A 17,574-nucleotide genomic window follows, 5' to 3' on the forward strand; every position below is an offset into this window, starting at 1 on the left:
GCATTTTAATGTGAGTAGTTTTATTTAAGTGAGTAGTACCACGGACTAATTCACACTGAATTATTTAGTCAGCTCTAGCACACATACCATTACCACTCTGAACTTCATAGAAACAGTGAGATAAAACTTCCTACTCCAAAGGACAGGCCACCATCTTCTCTAGTTCAAGTAGGGGGCCTAAAATGCTGCGATTCTTCAAGGTCAATGGTGCACATCAACATGAGTTGGTGTATTGCAATTGTACTGTAATTGTAGGGCCCAGGCCTGCAAGCACTTAAGCATGTGAGTGCTTTTATAAAAGTGAAAGCAACGGTACTATTAATTTAAGCAGTTATTCCCATATGTAAGTTTTGTAGTATTGACACCAGTATTTGCTGAAAATGTTGGTGTTTTTCATCAATTATTGATAAATAATTAAAAAAAATATAAATTATGCACAAATATTACACTACTTCTAACAGGAACAAATGGGAAGTTCTTAGGTGGCCTCTTGATTCAAAAGCAAGATCTGAGCTTCTAAGAACCCCTGATATTTGAGGATAGGTTTTGTGAATATGTATTGAAATAGCTAAGATTTTCCAAAGTTATTAGTGATTTTTGGTGCCTCCATTTTGGGGCAGTTTAAAGACATTTAAAGAGATCTGATTGTCAGACAGTGGGCGCTTGCACTTCCTGGAAGTCAGGCTGGGTTCCTTAAATTGGACACTCAAAATTACTAATCGTTTGATAAAATCCATTATAAAGCATATGAGTGCTACCACCCTCTCCTGGATGTATTCTGATCTATATGGGTACATCTACACAGCAACATTATTTTGAAATGAGTTATTTCAAAATAACGTAGTCTGCGTCTACACAGCAGACAATTATTTCAAAAGAATGTTGAAATACTGTCAAGCCGGACTTCTTACTCTGACTCCTGTAACCCTCATTTTATGAGGAGTAAGGGAAGACAGAGGAAGAGTGCTCTATTTTGAAATAAGTGCTGTGTAGACATTCCCAATTTCAAAATAAGCTATTTCAAAATAAACTATGCAATTGACATAGCTCAATTTGTGTAGCTTATTTCAAGTTAAGCCCTGATGTGTGGACGCACCCTATGAGTACATCTACACCAGTGGTCCCCAACGTTTTGGGCTGCCGGGCGCCTGGGGGCGGGGCTGCTCACGTGCCACGTGTACAGGGGCGGGGCCGCTCACGGGCCACGTGCTTGGGGGTGGGGCCAAGCATGCGCCGCACGCCCGGGGCCGGCACCTGCATGTGCCGTGACCCCGGGCAGGGGCAGCCCAGGTGTCGCGCGCCCGGGGCCAGCACCGGCATGTGCTGTGACCCCGGGCAGGGGCCGCCCAGGCGCCACATGCATGGGGCTGGCACCGGCATGTGCTGTGCCTGCGGGGCCAGGGCCGGCACCAGCATGTGCTGCAACCCTGGGCAGGGGCCGCCCAGGCGCCGCATGCATGGAGCCGGCACTGGCATGCGCCACGACCCCGGGTCAGGGGCCGCCCATGTGCCCGGGGCTGGCACCTGCCGCACGCCCGGGGGCGGGACCAGCCCAGATTGCTCCGCGGGCGCACATAAATGGCCCGGGGGGCGCCATGGCGCCTGTGGGCACTGCGTTGGGGACCACTGATCTACAATGCAATGCTATTTCAGGATACTAGAGTATCCTGAAATAGATATCCACTGTCTACACAGCAAGCCTGTTATTTTGGGTTTGCTATTCTGATGTCCCTGTAAACCTTATTCTACGAGGAGTAAGGGACATTTCAGAATAGCACTTTATTTAGAAATTTGGCAATGTGCAGACAGCTCCAAGTAATGAAATAAGCTATTTTGAAACAGCATTGAAATAAGATACACCAGTGGTTCTCAAACTTTTTGGGCTCTGGAGCCCTTTACATGCGTAAAAATGTATGCAGAGCCCTGGCGGTCCACTGATTGTATGTGTTGTACCTATCTATGTTTCCAGTTTGTCTACCTCGTGGAGCCCCTGGAGATGTCTCGGGCTCCGTGGAGCAGTTTGAGAAACACTGAGATATGCAATTTAAGCTATGCAAATTGTGTATCTAATTTTGAGTTCTGGTGCTCTGTAGATGCACCCTAGAAGTGTGTGTCATGTTTGCTGAAAGTTAAAGATGATTTCTCCTGTGGCTCATGCTGTAAGAGTTTGTGCTAAGTAGCAGGATCACCTGAATGCTGCTTATCCTTTTTTAAGTGAAAATTATGTTCTATGTAGAAACAGCTAAAAGGGTGCTGTTGCAAAATCATTCACTGCAGCCAATGAAAAATCTCTTAAGATTGTTAGAGCAAAAGTACTGAGGTTTCTTTTTTAAAATTCTGTACATTTTAGTGATTTGTAAAAGGGGATGTACAAAATGGAGATCGTGGGAAGAAACATGATCACAGCATGCCATGTAGATTGTAAAACCCCAAAGATTACAGAAAGAGCATGAAAGATGCGCACAACGGTGCGTCCTGCATTTTGCAGGTGCTGGTAACTACTCAGCATTCCTTCAGAGATACTTCGCAGATTATCTTGGGGCTTCTTGCAGATGCAAATTGGGTGTGTGGCCAGCAGGAGGAAGGAAGAGGAAGTGAGAGCAGCAGCAGCAGCAGCAGCAGCAGCGTGTGTGTGTGTGTGTGTGTGTTTGAGTCTGATGATGGGATAGAGTCAGAAATACCAAAACAGCAGCGGTCAAAAGCTCAACTTCAATGGTGGGAGAGGCGCGGGCCGGGGAAAAGAAACCACGGAGTTGCCAGGCGCTGGTTGCAGCAGGGCAGCAAACTTGCCCCCGGCGCCGCTCTGCACTTGGCGGCGGCGGCCGCTGACGGTGGAGCCGGGTTTTGTAAGGTACTCGCCTCTCGCTTGGGGCAGGTCTGCGGGGAGAGGCGCCGCTGCGGGGGGCTGAGGTGGGGCGCGGCAGGTTCCCGCGCGGGGGATGCTGAGGGCAGCGGGGGCGGCGCTGGGGGAGGATGCCGGCGGCGGGAGCAGAGCCCGCACCTGGCCGCGGCTGGGGAGGGGGGGAGACGCGTCCCGGGGGCTGCCCGGCCCCGCAGGGGGGAGGCGGAGGCGGCGGGTGGAGCGCGGCCGGGGCAGGGGGGAAGCGGCTGCCTGACATCGGCGCTGAGGAAGAGGAAACGCGGCCGCCCTCCCGCGTGCTTGTCAGCGCGCCCGGCTGCTCCGGGTCAGGGCGCGGGGCGGCTGCCCTGCTGCGGCGAACGCCGGCTGCTTTGCGGCTACAGCCCCGGGCCCGGCAGCTGCGCGCGCGCGTGTGTGTGTGTGTGTGTGTGTGGGGGGGGGGGGGCTCGTTCACCTCCCCGACCCGCCCTTTCACTCGCGCCCCCGTGACACCGCCTGCTCCCTCTGCCCCGGCTCTGCTCCGCCCCTCACCCCCTGCCCCAGGCCTCCCCCTCCCAGTCACACCCCAAAAGAGGAGTTCAGGGCTGGGCGCTGTGTTTGTAATTGAGTGCTGGGGGGGGTTGGGGGGGTTGATGTCTCTCCAGCCGCCCGCAGATCCCTCTCTGCTGCTCCTCTTGTTCCAAAGTGCTGGGCCGTGGCAACTTGGTCTCAGAGACGGTTGACCTCATAAAGTGGGTTGGGAACATCTGCGTTAGCAATTTGCGTGTCCTCTGCAAATGCACTCAGGCAAAAGCAGGCTGTCTGCAGAGCAGTGGGTAGTTGTGTGTCACTTGGGCACGTGTGTCTAATGCATTAGGGGGAATCATCCTGAAGATTTGAGAGACTCTTTTAATATGTTGGTGGAAGGTGGTTGAACTAAAGGTCCTTGCTCTCCTTTCTCCTCCAACCCAATCATAGATTTGAAGCCTAAAGAGTAAGGGTTCTCTGCATACAAACTTGTTCTGGTTTAGTAACTGCTGATAGTAGCATGGATGCTCTTTTTTTCTGTTTAAGAATGGCTTATTTTGGTTTAATTTATATCTGTTTCTAAAATGTACAAGATACATTGAAATAAGGTTGATTGAAACACAGTTAAGAACTACAGTACAGCATCTTGCAGGGATTATCAAATTAGTTTAAAAAGACATCTTAAATTAAAGCAATGCAACTCTGCATCTAGGCCAGCCCCTTAGTTCATTGCAGTTAGTCACCTTCTGAGTTCATGCCTTCTCTCTTTGCCAAGAACTTTTAGTCAGTTGTAAAAGAGCTCTCAGTAAGGGGTTGCCTTTTCTAAGATTTGTACCCATAGTTATAAAAATAATCTGAGGATGCATTTTCATATAAAATTATTGTGCTGGAATGTGGGTGGAAATTATGCATAACCATGGTGCACAACCCCTTAAAACAAGTGGGTATGAAATCTAAGAAGTGGAGTGTTCCGTTTTTTTGGCTTAAAGCCCTTGCAGTTTATGTTGATTATCTTTCCCTTGCAGAATTAACACAACTGTCCAGCTCACTCTTGAGAATATAGAAAATAAATTTCAAAGTTTCGGAAAAATAGCTGAGTACATTTGGGAAGAGCCATATTTTATTATTTTGTAAGCCTTCCTCTTAACTTGTCAAGGGTAAAATGTAGGACAAACATGGAGAAGACAGAGCCAAAGAAGATAATGGTGCCAGAACTGTATAATGTGCTAACTTCTTTAATATAGACAATATTGTCTATAATTTGAACCTCATTTGTGGTGTAAATACATACATTTGAAATACCTTTACAAGTATCTAGTTTTTCTTTAGACTTTGAGCTTAGGCTGTTGCACTGTCCCTTATTAAAATCTTATGAAGGGAAAAGTTAAGGATGACTACAACAAAATCCTTTATTACTCAAAGTGGGATGTGGGCTAGGCAATTGGATTGACTAGCTCATCAGTGAATGGGGTACCAGACCATGCTCTTTCTACATATTAGAGATCATTCAGTGTTTATTGCTAACTGGCTTCTTTAGTGACATGCCTCCTAAGTAGCTCAACCTATGCTGACTATTTCTCAAATGCAGAAAAATACCTGCATTTTTCCTGGCTCTTTTCATGCTCAACCTTGAGTTCAAATTGTCTGTGCATCAAAACTATTCTGTTTTCCAAGCCAGCCAGTTCCATAATGGAAAAAGAACTATTTAATTCTAGTGATATATTTAATAGCTGTAATCTGACTGTGTAGTAGTACATAGGTAGTAAGGAGAAAGAACTAGTGGTAATTTACTGGTAAACCTCACTGTGGTGTAGCATTAAGGAAGCACATATGACAACACAAATTTTAGGGAGTGATTAAATCATCTTGCAGCAACTTTTAAAATTTACTTGTGTGTGTTGGGTAATAAAGATTAGCATCGCGATGCTGCATTAACTGTATTAAATAGATACTTTTGGCAGATATAGCAGTTCATGTAGATCTTTGACTATCTGATTTGATTTAGTAATCTAGAGATCTGTGTAACTGTCAGTTTCTGTAGGCAGTGAAGCTATACATTTAAATGGGCTAATCATTTTTTGTAATCCTATTGAGGATCACAATGTAGCATTATACATTTTATGTCTTCTCTGTAAATTGCAGTTTAGGGAAGAGTGTTGCTGGCTGAGTTTCTTTGATAAGAAGTAGAAAATAAATTGAGGATTTTTTCTACTCTCTTGATTTTTGAATTTTCCAGAAGTTGTTGAATTACACTAGAAAAATATAATGGAATTAAAGCTGAATGGATTTTGATGACTAGCTAGGTGGACTCTTTTACTCATTGATAGAGCAACTGTATTTTTATCATTGAAAGTAACTAGTTTAACAATGCATTTTACAGATTACATATGGAAAATATTTTTAGAAATGCAATAGATTGATGCAAAACAAAACAATACTTCAACAATGATCTACTCAATTCCATTTCTTAGCATTTAAGTGTATTACATTGAGTTCATTGTACTGTCAGAGGACTTGATTTCCCCTCCCTTATTGCCAACTTGTTACATGCTCTCTACCAGTGTATAATAGAAAAAGTAAGTGCTCCTAGAGGTTTAACTGTTACTGAAATGCTGCTGCATGTATGATACTTCCTTATAGCAATGCCCTTCTGTGGCAAATTGCAGATCTACAGTGCTGATGCTCCACCCTTCCTTCCGCTCTTTGTTTACTCTCTTAATAGAAATATCTTTGATATTAGGTTTGAGCTCACACATTTTCTTTGCTATGAAGGTCAGGCTTTTCAGAGGTGTTTGGATGTGATCTCATATTTTCCATGTTGTTACAGATAATGCCTGATTTAAATATTGTTTCTTTTGTAAAATATAAGACACAAATTTAGTGCATGTGAAAGTGAGGGACTGACATCCTTACGCATAACTGTGATTAGTGCAAGCTTTCTTACACAGCTCTTCCAGTCCTCCTCTATGCTGTCATGCAGTATGTACCTCCAGTTACTCCAACATTGGGCCTCACCTTTGTTGAATAGATTAGCAAGCATAACATGAAAGTCTCTTGTGGTTCTGTGATTTTGGTAAGGATTCATTTGAGATTATGAGGTCATGAAACACAATTTCCTCCCCAATCTATGACCCTGTTATCACTTGAATTCAGGTCTCCAGAATCAAATGATGCATTTTGCTGCTGATAAATTGGAAAGGGTTTGGAGAAGAGCCACAAGAATAATTGAAGTATTGGAAAATATTATTTATAGTAGGGGCAGGGAGCCTTTTTTTGGGTTGGTGGCCGCTGACCCACAGAAAAATCAATCAGAGACCGCACACAAGTGAGAAACAAAAAATTAAAAAAAACAAAAACAAACCGCAGAAGCCCCTCACTGAGGCAGGCACCCCCCCCATTCCCCCGAGAAGGAGACATTCCTCTCCAGAGCCTTTGGTAGATTTTATGTACTCCAGCCCCGTGGAGGGACAGTGGGGGGACTGGAGCACCAGCATGAGCATTGCCTTGGGCCGGATCCAGCCCCTGGGCCTTAGGTTCCCCATCTCTCATTTAAAGACTCAATCTATTTACACTGAGGGAAAAAAAGAAGGTTAAGGGGTGGCTTGATCACAGTCCATAAGTATCTGAGTGGGAACAGAAATTTGACAATTATCAAATTTGATGATAGAGAGCACTTCACTCTTGCAGAGCTAGGTACAAGAAGATCCTGTAGTTTGACAAAGTCAGGCTAGAAGTAGGAGAATTTCTTTTTTTAAACCAGTGAAGTTAGTTAAACATTAGAACTGAGGTGGTGGTAGATTCTCCATCACTGACAATTTTTTAAATCAAGATTGGATGCTTTTAAAAGAGATGCTCTAGTTCAGACAGAAGTTAACTCAGGGGAATTCTATGGCTTGTATTATATAGGAGCTTGGAACTGATGGTCACAATTGTCTCTTTGGCCCTTACACAGCTCTGAATTATAGTCAGTTAACCTTATTGTTTGCCTGAAGTTCTTGTGTGCTATATGTCATTATTAAAAAAAAACCTCTCCTATAAAAGATGATGGATTTTTAAGACTCTTGGAGACTGAAGTGTGCCATTCATCCACAGAAAAGACAGTGGGCAATGCAAGCTTCTTCTTACCACCCTGCCAGTTCACATCAGTGCTGGTCTGAAGGGACAAGAGGGAAGGTGGAAAGAGTAGTTCAGCTCTCTGTGCCCATGTCAAGCTATTGCCTATAAGTGTTGCAAGACATAAAAGGGTGATTTATGAAGAGGTTGGCAGCCCCCATGTTAAATTTCACCTTTTTATCCAATTGCTGTTCAGAACAGTATTAACTGGGAACTGAATGCTACAGGGAATTGGTAATATGTTTTACCTCTCTTACTGGTTCATGTCTAGTACTAAGGTATTGATTTTTCTGAAATTGGTGTATGGATTGCCATTAATTTGTGCCGCACGAGCTGATGGGCCATGGAAAGGAGGGAGGTCTTGCAGTTTGCTCCTTTTCCATGCTTCTGTCTGCCAAACAGCTAAAAATCAAAAGTCAGCTAACAACGTCTTACATATTTCTTGGTGTCAGTTTTCCATGTAAACAACTGCTGTAGTGGGAAGAGGGATGTAATTGATGGCTAGTGGAAAGGAAGGAGGTCTGTACAATTATTTGTGATTGAAAGCTGAGGTGCCCCAGAGGCACTCTGTATGCAAAGATATAGTGTGGAGAAGTTTGGAAACGTCGCTCTTAGCCATTACCTTAACAGTGACAGGGTGCGGTCACACAGACCTTTTGTGCTTATTTCCTGTGTGCTTGATTGTGCTACTGACACTCATGTTCTTTCTCTCTGGGGCTCCTACCACTCTGTCCTGCTGGGCCAGATTCTCAGGTTTCCCCCAGACAAGGCACAGAGTTGGGTTGACCCTAACCCATGTGGACAATGCAGACATTGAGCCACTTCAACGCTGGGAGAATGCCGTTCTAGGGCAGAGCACCTAGAAAACCAACCCCCCAAAGGGATCAAAATGCCAATTAAATCCATCTTTCTCAGAGTAAAATTTTTACACGAAGAACGCTCGTGAGCATGTTTGCCCTCTTTATCCATGAATGAGAGATTATACATACTGATCGTTCCCCCCCCCCCCACGTAATAATTATTTATATTGGGCTTTTTAGTAAACAAAAATGATTTAAGGACAAACAGTAGGATGTCTGTGGTTGCAAGTGAAAACAGATCAAAGTAAGTTACAGAAGTAAAATAAAAAGACACATATAGCTAGTTCTAATATATTCAAGTTTATTACAAACTTACCCTAAAACCTGCTCTTGTTTTAGGCACACTTTCAAGAGAAAATATGATCTTTTACTCTGACTTGGATCCCCAGCTCTCCCTTTGAGTGTTGCCAGACAAAGACAAATGGTCTGATGGCTTCCCATTGTTTTTAGACTTTCTCTGCCTAGGAGTCTTTTGTTCTGTATCCTCACTTCCCTGGAAAATTACCTGGCCAAACTGGTATCCCAGTACTAGGTGGTATGGTCACACGTCTTCCTGGAACCAACTGTTGCTTAGACTTAAAGAGCAAACCAAGCAATTTACAAGTCGTTAAGTTGATCACCCAGTCAGTAAGGTTGATGGCTCTCATTTGCATATTTAAAACCGTGAACAATTTTATACTTCATATTTCAAACTTTACATACAAGAATGATACATGCACCAAAATAAGATATACAGATCCAGCAGATTGTAACATTAAAATGGATAGGTTACATGAAATATTTTATCCAAAGCGTCTAAGAGTCATGCATATTAATATCCATAAGCCAATTATATAAAGTATGGGAAGCTCTTGTCATACTTGGAATTGTCATGTGGCCTATGCAAAAGGAGTTAATCTCAGTCCAGTTCTCGTGAGCAAGACAAACTGTGGGTGCATGAATTTCCTTTGGAGTTTTCTAGTTGGCAATGGAGAATACTTTGTGTGTGTGTATGTTACTCATACTAGTGTAGACTCCTTGTGTGTGTCTAGACTACATGGCTCCGTCGACGGAGCCATGTAGATGAGTTTACTAGACATAGCAAAATGAAGTGGCGATTTAAATAATCGCGTTTCATTTACATCAAAATGGCCACCGCGCTGTACCGACGATCAGCTGATCCGGCACAGCGGGTCACTCTAGACGCGCCGCGGTCAACAAGGGAAGCCTTTGTCAACTGCTTCGGTATACCTTGTGAAACAAAGTTTATCAGAGCAGTTGACAAAGGTTTCCCTTGTCGACCGTGGCGCATCTAGACTGCCCCGCTGTGCCGGATCAGCTGATAGGCGGTACAGCGCAACGGCCATTTTGATGTAAATGAAACACGATTATTTAAATCGCCGCTTCATTTTGCTATGTCTAGTAAACTCATCTACACGGCTCTGTTGACGAAGCTATGTAGTCTAGACACACCCCTTGTGACTATACATCTCGCCAATGGGAATGTGGAGCCGGTGCTCAAGGTGGGGGAAGCACATGGAGCCCAATGGCCTGCTTGCCTAGAATCTGGGCTTGCTGGATGCTTCTGGGGCACACAGTGCCAGAACAGATAGGGACTCCCCAGTGGTTTTCAAAGCGAGAGTTGTAACCCAGCTTTAGCCAGCTGCCAGGGTCTCAGGGTGCTGAGCAAGGCGATCCAGCGCTTTACATTCTGTGACCCAGTGCTGGGTTACATCCGAGAGTTTGAAAACCACTGGTGTACACTAAAAAATTAGATCAACCGAGCTATTACAGTGCTCAGGGTTGTGAAAAATCCTCCCTCCCCCCGGTGATGGTAGTTAAGTTCCCACATAGACAGTGCAAGGTTAATGGATCTTCTGTTGACCTTGATATCACCTCTTGGGAAGGTGAATTAACTACCCTGATGGGGAAAAAGCATTCCATTACTGTGTAATTGTCTACTCTGAAGAAGTACGGTGGTGCAATTGCAATACCACAGCTCTGTCTCTGTAGCTTTTTAAGTGTAGACATCAAGTTTAAGACTGGAGATTGCAGATGGAGGTATACAACAAAACAATGAGACCGTATTGGTCTATATGATAGGGCAGTGGTCTCCAACCTTTTTAACCATAAGATCACTTTTTCAATGTAAGTGCAATGTAAGATTTACCTCAAACCCCAAAACCCTTCCTCCACTTCCTTCCTGCCCCTTCTTTAAGGCCTGCCCCTGCTCCCTCTCTTCCCTGAGGCCTCACCCTGCTCGCTCCATCCTCACTACCTTTCACCAGGCTCGGGTAGAGGGCTGGGGTGCAGGCTCTGGTCATGGGCCAAGGAGTTTGGAGTGAAAGAGGGGCTCTGGGCTTAGTCAAAGGCAGGGGACTGGGATCCAGAAGGGGTTTCAGGGTGCAAGCTCTGGGAAGGAGTTTGGGTGCTGCGGGACTTACATCTGGGGCAGGAGGTTGGGTGCAGAAGAGAGTTCAGGACTGGGATGAGGGTTTAGGATGCAGGCTCTGGCTGGGCACTGTTTAACTGAGACGGCTTCCGGGTGGAGGAGCAATGGGGTTAAGGCGGCTTACTCCTTCCCTGGTCCTGCCCTGCTCCTGAAAGCAACTGGCATGTACAGCAGCGGCTCCATGGCACCATGTGCTGCCCTTCATCAACAGGCACTGAGCCCACAGCTTCTAGTGGCCACAGTTCCCCTTTGCACAGTTCCCCATTCTCACTACTCCAAGAATTAAATTTAAGCATAAGAGAGAAATGATAATTATGAAATGCACAGACCTGTCAAATAACCCACTTTGCAAGCAGTAGAAGTAGTAACAACAACCCCCCACATGTGTGTTAGGTCGGGAGATGAGAGGGAAGGACAATTTGTGTTTGTGAGAGAGAGACAGACACACACACAGTGTGTGAGAGTGACAGATTTGCATTGCCGAACTCCCTCCATCCCCCTCTGAGTGGAGAGAGGGTACAGACATGGGGGGGGGGACACACCCTGACAAAAGTGCCACCCCTCTTCTGTCTCCCACAAACGAGACAGCAACCAGAAGATTCCCAGCGGATCAGCTCCAAGGCAAAGCGTAGGAGCAGTATGACAGTGGGTGGAGGGGCAACTGAAGTGCCAACACTTGAAAGCTTTCTGGCCAAACTAGTCAGGATCATCTGTCAGTGGCTCCAAGATCTACCGGTAGATCCCGATCTACTGGTTGGTGACCACTGTGATAGGGTGTGGAATCAGTGCACCAATGACTTAGCTGTTGTCTAGTTTATTGTGGGCATCACAGGAAAGGAGAGTTTTTAAGGAGTGCTTTGAAGGAGGGGATGTGAAAAAATGAAATAAAAAAACAAGCCACAATCTTCTATAATTCTCTCCTCCTGAGCCCCTGCCATACCTGCATCACTGGAAGCAGGATTTTATATTACTTGATAAATGAACATCTTCATTGTAGAAAGTATTTTGTTTGGGTTTCCTCCGCCCCCTCAAAAATGGTTGCTAAATCCTTACATATGCTTTTATCTTCTGTTCTGCTTCTTCTTTTATCTTCTGTTCTGCTTCTACTAGATTGAGAATTTGCTGCATCTTGTATAGCTTGGATATGTCTTTCGAAATAGTTTTTTTGGACATCATTTACGTTTATTTAGAATTAATCCACTTGCATTTTTTGAGAAGATATTTTAGTTCCCAAATTAGGTAACTTTGACTTTATTAAGTATTTGAAAGAGATTCTCTCATATGTTTCTTGCATTATCCGCAGACTTCACAAATGTGTAGTTGCCTATGTACTTTCAGGATCTACAGCTCAAATTATTACACAGACATTCAGAGTACAGAACAGTCTGTGAAATGATACATCACATTTTTAGTTGTCATTTTAATATAGACATGTTAAATCATAATTTTTCTTCTCATTCTTGTTTTAATTACAAGGGAGACTTGGCCAGTGTTTCTAAGAGGAAACTTTAGATTCCTGAAGTGTGATTGTTTCTAACTGTTTAAAAAAAATAAAAACAAAACAAAAAATCAATGTGTGCCTCTATTGGGCAGATGATCTCATTTTACACATATTATTGATGTTGCAGATATTGACAAAATATTCTCGCTGCCTATTTTTAAATCTGTGAAATTTACAAAATGTCCCTTTTATCAAATCAATCCAAAATTTTCAAGTTAGATAAAAGCAAATCAATGCAAATGATTCCAACAGGTAAATAAAGCAACACAATCCATATGAAAATCATATGCAAGCCTTAATTTTTAGTAAGTTTTGCAAGTAATGCCTAAGGTTACCATAACTGAAAGTGTTTAGAGGTGATTTTTCAACTGTACATTTAACAATGCTTTGTCTCTTTCACTGTTCCCAGGTTGAATCAGTTAGACCTCCTGATTCTGCCATTACTTACAAATATGCTTAAACTTAAGCATGTGAGTAGTTCCATTTGTCACTTTCACATGCAGAAAGTTACACATCTGTATAGGGTTGCCAGGTGTCCGGTATTTTGCCGGACAGTCCGATATTTGCGCTTTTTGTCCAGTTAAAAAAAATCAGAGTGTACCGGACATGTGCAATGTCCGGTATTCTCTGATTTTTCCAGCTGCGCACCAGGCGGAAGCCTGGCGTGGACAGGGGAGTGGCTGGAAGGCGGGGTCACGATCGGCCCTGGGAGCCTGTGATTGCGCAGAAGCCTGGCGGGAGCGGGAGGAGTGGCTGGGAGTCTGCCCCCGCCAGGCTTCTGCGCAATCACAGGCTCCCAGCGCCGATGGCAGCCCCGCCTCCCAGCCTGGGAGTCCCAGCTGGGAGGCGGGGCTGCCATCGGCGCTGGGAGCCTGTGATTGCACAGAAGCCTGACGGGGGCAGTGTATTTTTTGGGAGACCATCTGGCAACTCTACATCTGTAAAATGTTTACTGTTTTGGGGCCTAATTTGGTTTCCCTGATGTTGCTTTGAATTTTCATGCAAATATTTTGAAACTTAACTGTAAAAACCTTCACAAAAATTGGTAGAGACATTTTGAGTGTGTGTATGTGTGCATGTGGAAGTGAGGAGAAGAGATGTGTTTATCAGAAACAACTTAACTTGTTTTAAGAAACTGATTAGATTTCAAATTGGCAGTGTCTGCTTACCTATTGTTGGACACTGCTTTGATGATGAAGATCCAGTCTAGATATTCTGGTATTTATTTTGTATCTAAAATGAAAATTTTTATTCCGTCTACAAATATTCTGTGTCACCAGCAAAAAAGAACAGGATTTGTGGAGTGCTGGATTCTAAGTTAGATTCATACAAATAATCAAGTCAGTCCTACTAATGTTATAATCTCATGTTGAAGATCATTCTTTAAAATGTTATTCCATATATTGAGATGTACTCAAATGTATTGCTTTTAAATTCCATAGAAAAAAGGAGTTTATAAATAGTAAAATCCTCTGTCTTCTGATTAGGCGGTACTGTATGAAGGTGATGGGTTGCCTTGTGTTTCTCTTCTTCACTCACTGAAAGGAAAAGAGAAATTATTATAATATAGGCTGATATACTCTTTTACTCTTCACACTGTTGCATGTATTTGTTACATTCCCATAGCATCTTTTCCATCACTTTTATTTTTTGGAATACAGTCACATACTAGTTTTCATAGCAACAGTCATGGCTTCAGCTGGAAATTGAAATCTGATAAGTATTGGCTCAGAGCTACAAAAGCAGTTTATCCAAATGTCCAAATACTGAGCCAAACCAAGGTTACTTAAAATCCTCTCTCCACTCCCAAACATAAGTACTAATCTCTTCATTCTGGAAATGAAATTCAATATACTATTCGGCCAGTAGGCACTCAAAATACTAAACTCCCTGTCCCCCTCAATTTTCTATTTTTGCTTTTCCCCCTCTTGAAGGGGGGAACTGTTGTCTAACTCTATCCCCTGTAGTACAAGCATGTACCTCATAATCAAACGTCACCTTAGGAGCAGACAGATGGAGGTCCTTCTTTACTTCCTAAGCTAACAAAAATTTAGACTCTAGAAGTGGGGCCTACATCTAATTTGTGCCTTTAAGTGAACCTTCTTTGGTAATCCCCTCTTGTATATACACATCTCTCTTGTTGCTGTAACCCTTCCCTCCATGGAAATTGTGACGATTGAAACAGCTTCTTATTAGTCAGCAAAGGATAGCGTGTTTGGGCCATTATAAACAGCAGTAGTTACAGCACAGTAGAAGTTTATGGGAAAATTACAAAATGGTCAAAATCTCCGTTTTCTTTATTTCGCTTCAGATTTGCAAAAATGACCCATGCTTGTGGCAAAATCTGCAAAACCCTGTGGTTTTTCTTTTCGTGTATTCTGTGTATAGCTAAGAAAAAAAGATTTCTGAGTGAAATTGGGCCCCTTTTAATTGAAAGATTGCTCTAGCTTAGAGCAAACAAGTTAAATTTTTTAAAAGGTACATTGAATTTATAATTTTACTTGTTTTTAATGTGAAAACCATCCGTTTTGTGGGAATTTCACTAGAAACGAAAATTTGAATCACAAAATAATGAAAATTAACATGTGAAACTTTGAAAGAATAAAATGTATCGTTTTCACACAGAGCAGAGCAGTATAAACAGTATAATAATGGCTATACTGGATCAGATCGGGGTTAGTCTAGCTCACTATCCTGTCTTCTGAAAATGACAAGGGGCCAGCCAGATGCTTCAGAGGGAATTAACTGAACAGGGCAATTATAGAATGATCCTTTCCCTGTTCTCCACTCCCAGCTTTTGGCAGTCTGAGGTTTAGGGACACCCAGTGCCTGACCATCTTGGCTAATAGTCATTGATGGATCTCTCCTCTGTAAACTTATCTAATTCTTTTTTTAAACCTTTTATACTTTTAGCTTAATTTCCCAGCAAGTCTCACAGGTTGATTGTATGTTGTCTGAAAAAGTGCTTTCTATATTTGTTTTAAACCTGTTGCCTATTAACTTAATTAGGTGACCTCTGGTTCTCGCATACCATGAAGGACTAAATGACATTTTTTTCTCTTTCTGCCATTTATGATTTTATATATATCAACCTCCCGCTTACTTGTTTCTTTTCCTAAGATGAAAAGCTCTAGTCTTTTTGATCTCTCCTTGTATGGAAATTGCTCTATACTTCTAATCATTTCTGTTGCTTCTTCCTGTATTTTTCCCATTTCTTATATATCTTTTTTCAGATGGAGTGACTAGAACTGTATGCAGTATTATGTGTGCGTGTATCATGGATTAATATAGCCACATTATATTACACTGCTCTACAGCCAAAATGCTTCTGAAATAAATGTAGTCAAACTTTACTAATTCTGGGTCACTGAGAACAAAAATGATGCTTAAAATTGTTGATTGGCTCTAGTTTTCAAGATATGCTATTGGGTCAGTATATACGACCCTTGACTTGGGAATGGCAGAGGATAAGTGAGTTATAAAGGGAAGGGATCTCAATTTAAACCAGAAATCATTAAAATACATCTTTGACTGGATCTATGAATAAATCTATGACTGGGTTTGGACAGTACTTGCTTTTTAGGCAAAACAATGAATGCTGCAATCTGAAGCTGGTATTGCATCATACATGATATGAATTGCATCATGTTATTCCTAGAAGTCATGGATGATGTAATCATAACGAAGCTTACACCACTCTGCTGAACAAATTGCCCTATATCAGCTCTAGAAATCATACAGTGTCGTGCTCTCTTATTTGTCAGTGTTTGATTTTGCAAAGGGACACATTTCTGTTTAGCCAAAGTGAGTAGAGATGCCTCGTACTTGTATGAACAGTGCAGATAACTTCTGCTATGTTTGTGGTAAAGTGACTTTTGCATCACAAAAGCACAGTATAACCACTATGGTTAAGAAAACCTATCACCTTTATTTTGGCTGCAAAATTGGAGATCAGGTCAAGAGGTGGGCACCACACATATGCTGCAACACTTGTGCAACAAATCTTCGCCAGTGGTTGAACAGGAAAAGGAAATCTATGCCTTTTGCAGTGCCAATGATTTGGAGAGAGCCAACAGATCATACCAGCAATTGTTACTTCTGCATGGTGCCTCCAGTTGGGAAAGGTGTGTCAAAGAAGAAAAAGTGGACTGTGCATTATCCATCCATTCCATCAGCTATACGCCCAGTGCCCCATGGAGAAGGAGTGCTGGTTCCTGATGCACCAGAATCATTCTCACTTGAGTCAGACGAGGAAGAGGATGAAACTTCTGGTCCTGAACCATCAATGTCACAGGACCCACATTTTCTCCCATCCTCCTCCTCTGAACCACACGTTATAACCGTGGTCCCCAACACGGTGCCCACGGGCGCCATGGCGCCCGTGGGGGCATTTGTGTGCGCCTGCCAAGTGCTCGGGGCTGGGCTGGCCCCGGGCACGTGGCGCATGCATGGTGCCGGAGTCGGCCCCGGGCACATGGCGCACGGTGAGTGCCAACCCCGGGAGCGCCGTGGATTGGCCGCCCACGCTCTGCGCGCGCAGCGCTTGGGGAGGAGGGAGAGCACCGGCCCCGGGCGCGCGGCGCTTGGGGGGGGGGAGAGCGCCGGCCCCAGGCGTGTGGCTATGGGGGGGGGAGGCCGCCTCCGGGCGCGCAAGTGTCCCCGCCCCCCTGGCGCCCGGCGGGCGAACGGCCACGCCCCCTGACGCCCGGTGGGCGAACGGCCACGCCTCCTGGCGCCCGGCAACCTCAAATGGTTGGGGACCACTGCCTTATAACACAAGGTGAACTGAATGACCTTGTCAGGGATTTGGAACTACCCAAGAGTAAGGCAGAGCTGTTGGGCTCCAGACTACAGCAGTGGAATCTCCTGGCAGGTGATGTTAGGGTTTCCATGTTTTGTGACCGTCAAAAGGATCTTGTCCTATTCTTCTTCATGGAAGGTGATCTTGTAGCCTGCAACAACATCGATGGTGTGATGGCAGCCCTCAACATCGTTCACGATCCAGATGAGTGGAGACTGTTCATTGATTCATCGAAGACGAGTCTTAAAGCTGTTTTGCTGCATAATGGCAATGTTTTGCCATCAATTCCAGTTGGTCATTCAGTCCATATGAAGGACTCCTATGACAACATGAAACAACTTTTGAGGTGCATAAACTATGACCAACATCAGTGGCAGTTTTGTGGTGATTTGAAGGTTGTTGCTCTCTTGCTTGGTCTGCAGACTGGATACACAAAGTACTGCTGTTTTCTCTGCGAATGGGATAGTCGTACAAGAGATTCCCACTACATCAAGATAGATT

General features: G+C 43.9%; 1 protein-coding gene across 1 annotated transcript in view; it reads left to right on the plus strand.

Moving 5' to 3' along the window:
- The first annotated feature begins 2,609 nt into the window (after positions 1 to 2,609).
- The window catches only part of ELMO1 (engulfment and cell motility 1), a 448,991-nt gene continuing 434,026 nt past the window's right edge, over positions 2,610 to 17,574 (plus strand). Inside the window, exon 1 of the mRNA XM_075921743.2 lies at positions 2,610 to 2,851. The gene's annotated coding sequence lies outside the window, so the exon portion shown is untranslated. The remainder of the gene's footprint in view (positions 2,852 to 17,574) is intronic.

The sequence above is a fragment of the Pelodiscus sinensis genome, chromosome 2 (assembly GCF_052426305.1).
Source record: "Pelodiscus sinensis isolate ZL-2025 chromosome 2, ASM5242630v1, whole genome shotgun sequence".
NCBI classification, from domain to species: Eukaryota; Metazoa; Chordata; order Testudines; family Trionychidae; genus Pelodiscus; species Pelodiscus sinensis.